Genomic DNA, 5,465 nt, shown 5'->3' on the forward strand with positions numbered 1-5,465 from the left:
CCAAACATTCGCACGGACACGTGGTCGAGCCACAACACGCTCAGCCGCGTTGGAAAACAACTCATTTGTTTATTTCACATTTGATGACACGGGGGGCGGGGGCCCCCTCCCCCAAAAATGATCAATTAAGCAAACACACAAACCCCCCCTCCACACACCACACGTGAAGGCGGGTTCACACGAGGTCACGCCAAGGGGTCAACGCGTAGCCCACCCCCCCGTGGAGGCTTTGGGGTCAAGGCCGCTTTGGATGCATAGCGGCGCTTTTGCGAAACTCCCCGCAACGCGCCCCCACCCCCTCGCCCCCCGGTCCATGCGGCCAGTGCGACGAGAAATTCCAAAACGTACCCCCCCCCCCTTTCTCGTGCAGGGGGGGAGCGGTGGCGCAGGGGGGAGCAGTGGCGCAGTGATTAGCGCACTCCACTACGACCCCCACCCCGCTTGGTAACCAGAGTTGGATTCCCGGCCGGGGCGACCATCGGTGGTATTTCAAGCGGTTTGGGGGGGGGGGGGGGTCTCCTCGAGGTCGACTCAGCCTTAAATGAGTACCTGCAGCGGTGGTTAAACATCAGCAACGCGGGGGGGGGGGGGGGTCCGGGCGTGATGCTGCCTTGTCCTAAAGACGAAACGCGCACGCGGGAGAGCGGTTGCATAATTCACGTGGAGGCAGCATCTATCTCTCCTCGCTCCTCGCTTGCTTCACAAGCTTTCACCGTCCCACGGGGTCACGGAGTTTGCCAATGCGACCTTTCGACAGAGCGGCCTCACAATCAATCGGCTGGCCTATTTAACTCGGTAAAAGGCGCAATTTCAAAAGCGGGGGGGGGAGGGGGGGGTGATGTAGCGGTTACTTTTTTTCCTTTACGTCCACCTCTCAAACCCCGACGGGTCGACGGGATCGCTCGGAGAGATGGAGACTCGAAGCTGCAGGTGCCCTGGGGGAGGTAGAGCAGCGAGCGAGCACGGAGCGACCCCGCAGCGACGCGTTCACGCGCTAGAGCGGAGCAGAAGCCAGCTCCTAAAGAGCACAAACTTGTCAATTAAAAACATCATCTTGCCAGGTAAGGCCCATTGAGCTATACAGCTCTTTTTCAGAAATGACCTGGCCACAAATGATAGCTCAACGAAGTGGCGTACCACGTGGAAATGTATAGCAGCCAAACACTCCGAGCGCGTGATTCTAAATGTGGAGGGAAAAACCGGCGGACCCTGGAGAAAAATCCACGCGATCACGAGGCGAGAGACACGCAAACTCCAAATATACAGGCGTCAGGGGTCGAACCCACGACCTGTTGTATACCAGGCGAGGTAGTTAAGATCTCGCCACCATGGCACCCACAAGGATGAAAGAACCACAATGTGTTTGTAATACACGACCCTCCGTCACAGTTCGATTCCGAGTCATGGCTAAGATCAGCAGCTTATGATATATCCAAACCGGCCCGTGGCACGCCGCTCGACCATCCCGCGCAGACCAGCGGCGGGAAGAGGTATGGTCAAGCAACCACCGTGGCAGACACTGCATGGGGGGGGGGGGGGGGGGGGAGATGTTCATCCAGCAGTGGATTGACAAAGGCTTGACGATTACATGAGCAGGAATACTTTAACGGGACTCATTCACTAAACGAGGCCACTTTCATCAAACCTCCTAAGGTGGCACCCCACGTAAAAGCATGACGCCACAAACGCACGTTCAAATCACAAATACACATGGAGAGCGTCAGAAAATATCCCCAACATCAAACCAATCGTCAACATTCCACCCAAGAATTGCCCACTTAATTATTGTTAAATTTAAATCACATGTACGTACGGTGTCGGTGTCGTCTTTATGACACAAAATGCTCAATTTCACCCCGGGCTCAAAAGGCGTCAACAACAACAACACGAAGAATGGCAACAGCGGCAGCCAGGGCGGTCGCCCCGTCCACTCCTGAGACAAACGGCGATGAGGAGACTCGCTCGGTGCGCTCCCGGAGAACGCACGGCTCGGAGAGCAACCACGTGGACGGAGCGAGAGGCCGCCCACCGCCACCGCCACCACCGCCACCGTGCCAGGGCGAGCGCTCGTCAGCTTTCGCATCCCACGCGTGATGCGCGCGCACGTAGACACACCGTGCTAATCGCACCTCCGATTAGCACGGTTTGGCTACGTACGATGCGAAAGAAGTTCAACGTACGTGACGTCACCGCGGTACTGGCGCCGGGATAGGTGTACTCGGAGGCCGTCACGTGTCGCGTCGATGGCTCACTGGCAGGTGGTCCACGGGAGAGGGACCCAGGTGTTTTGAGTCGAATGATTAGCGGCAGACGCGCAGACACAGACGCCACACGTACGTTAATGTGTGTGTGTATATATATATAAAATCAAACGTACACTGCTGTCCAGTTTGAACGACTTGCATTCGGCGTGAAATACTCGCCCAGTGTTTTTTTTGGTCCCACTGTAGACCTACCGCAAGCGATTCAACTCATTTTTGACAGCGTCATTTAAAAATTCACAAGAGGTCATCAGAGGTTCAAGTCGCCACCACCTTCGCCTCATGCCAGTGTTCTCCACCAAGTTTCAGAGGCGGGCCACTTTCGCCGATAAGACATCATCAGTGCACGAGGGCAGCCACACATTGACAGCAGCACGATGACGAGGGGGGGGGGGGGGTTGTTTTCACCAGACGTTGTGTATCGTCGGTGGCCGCACAACAGGGGCCGCGCGTTAAAGGTCACCCAGGGGTCACCGTCAGTGGCCCGCGGGGCCTTGCAACGATGAACACCGGCCTTACGGCGCAGGCTTACCTTACGCGCTGGCAAGCCACGTCGCGGCTCACTTGATTCAGCAAGTCACGTGATAACACAGGTGGTGCTTCCCTCCCCCCTCCCCCAAGTGTAAAAGTGGAATTGTTCAAAAGTGAGAAAACGCTGGGCGTGCGCGCGCCAGGTCACGTTTCCACGCGATTACGGACGCGCACGACCAGCGTTTCGGTTTTATACATCGCTCTGGAACTAATCAGTTCGGTTGGCGCCTCCGTAAAAATGTCAACGTTTGTTGCCGATCTTTTCGCCGCCGAGTACGCATGTACACCCAGCGCTGCCCCTGCCATGTTTGAGACTCCGTAACACGACTAAAACTGAAATGTAATCAGGCACGCTCACGATTAGGTGCTTGCACCAAGTACAAACATTCGTCTGCTCCGCACGCCATTCCGATCTTCCTGTAAGAAAAGCCTCCAATGGCGTATTCACAGTGAGAGAATTTGCGAATCTCCGACAAGGACATTATTTGTTTTGTAAACAGAAATACTGCCGAACCTGCAGCAAGCCAAGTAAGGCTTACCCACCTAATGTAAGCGTTTGCCGCCAGTATGAGTTGGCCGAGAAAATATGATTCAACAATAAAACTCCAACATACAACCCACGCAATGGCACCCCGGGTCTTGCTACTCACGTTGGAGCCACCGGGGGATGCTGCCACACTGGAAAGGTTCGAGTGCGGGCAGTATCACCGCATCGCGCGGCGCTTTCAGATGCTCTTCTGCGGCCGTCTGGAACGCTCTTCTTTCCGATATTAGGAAGCCACCGGAAGCTACGCACTTTTAAATAATCTCTAGCTTTAAAACGAATTTCTTTATAACTGCTATTTGTATTTAGTTTGTTGTCTGGCCCCCGCACGTCCGATTAGCGCGGTTGGCTATGTATGGTGCAAAAGAAGTTGGCGCCAGTTCGATTCCATCTTGCGGCTCGACAGTTGAAACAACGGCGTAAGTTTCTTGGTGCTGCCCGATTGCCGATGACGGCACAAAAAAGGCCACCCTCCTCCTCCGCCCCACCACATTCATTTGTGCTTTTACTCAATTTGGCTCAATTCCAGCTCCGAGAAATCAAATATCAGTTTGACTGTCACCGAAACATTGGTTGACAAACACTACTCTCATACAGCAGAGCGGATGGGAAACTGCTGCTGTGCCCTGCTATGTGGACCGGAGGTCACTTGATGGGATCTCAAAAGTAGTTCCGTGAAATATCCTTCCGCAAGCCATTCTTTTTAACACAGGGTGACGCACCACCCTGCCAGAGTTCCGAATGGTCACTTTGTCTCGTGACAAGACGCCTTTCGAACAAATGCAATAGAATTGTGGGAAAAAGCCAAAAAAACAACCCGATTTTTGGCCACCTCAACCGGTAGTGACAAGGCACACACATCTCAGTTTGAGCATACGGCGAGATTTACATCTCGAATAAACGACCGAAACGCATCGCACCTTCGCGGTAAATTAGCCCCGCCCCCACCCCATCCGCCCCTGTTCGTCGTCGGCAAAATCGGGGACACAACCATCGGGAACGTTTTCACCAAAGTGCAAGTGGAGCACGTTTACACGCGCACGGAGGGGTGAGACGCGGCGGCAACACGAAGCCGGCGGTCGGACGGAAGCCGTCCTCCTCACTGCGGCTACCAGCGGCGCGCGCTCGCAAACTCGCCGGAGGGAAGGAAGGAAAAAAAAATTTACGCACATAAATAAAAAAAAGCACGGCCTGCGGTGGAGTGCCGGCGGGGGCCGCGGTGGCCATACATAATCATTAAGCACGACGGCTTGCATCCTCAGCACCAGCGCACAGATATATCTATTCAAAGCATTCTTAAGCGAGCGAGCGCGCGCGGCAAACGGAGGCCAGGGAGTGGGGGGGGGGGGGAAGCGGGGCGGCTCTGCGAAATCTCACGCCGTGGCGGCGGCGGCGGTGGCGTTGGCGGCCCGGTCTGCGCTGGGAGTGGGGCGATGGCCGTGTGGCCACGGTGGCCGCCCCCCCGCCTCCTCCCCCGTCCGGCCGCTCGGGCCCACGACAAGGGCCGAGCGGCCGTACTGAATCACGTGAGTGTAAACACGAGGGCGCCCAGACGTGACAGCAGCGGCGGCAGTAGCGGCCGCGGCAAGTCGGCACCCCGACCTTCCCATCGTGCCCTCCCCGCCATCCCACGGGGTCAACCGCTAACCCTCGAGCACGTGTCACCCGCCAACACAGGAAACGTCCGCTGGAATGAAATGTAAAAAAAAACATGTATATGGGTGCAGCGTGTATAAATAATCACTTAAAAAGAACTAAAGGGAAGGGGACAAAAAAAAAACTATAATTCAGCACTATCTGGCGCATACCACGCACTTGCATATTTGCGGACCCAGACAGTCAGTGGTCAGGGGTTTAAGGCAACAAAAAATAAAAGGAAAATAATAAAAGGAAAAAAAAAACACTCCGAGAGTAAACATGCCCCAGGGAGATGGAGCGCAGGCTGGGAGAGCGCAGGGCGACACAAACACTCCGCGCCCACCAACACGGCCCCGGGGGAGCGCGCACGCACACACGCACACACACACGCACGCACGGCGATCCCCCCACGGGAGCCGACACGGGTGGCAAACTCCGTGAAACCCCCCCCCCCCACCTGCCCCCCCCCCCACTCCACCAAGCGCGGTGGC

The sequence above is a fragment of the Lethenteron reissneri genome, chromosome 7 (genome assembly GCF_015708825.2).
Source record: "Lethenteron reissneri isolate LAM-NWPU_2019-01 chromosome 7, ASM1570882v1, whole genome shotgun sequence".
Taxonomy (NCBI): domain Eukaryota; kingdom Metazoa; phylum Chordata; class Hyperoartia; order Petromyzontiformes; family Petromyzontidae; genus Lethenteron; species Lethenteron reissneri.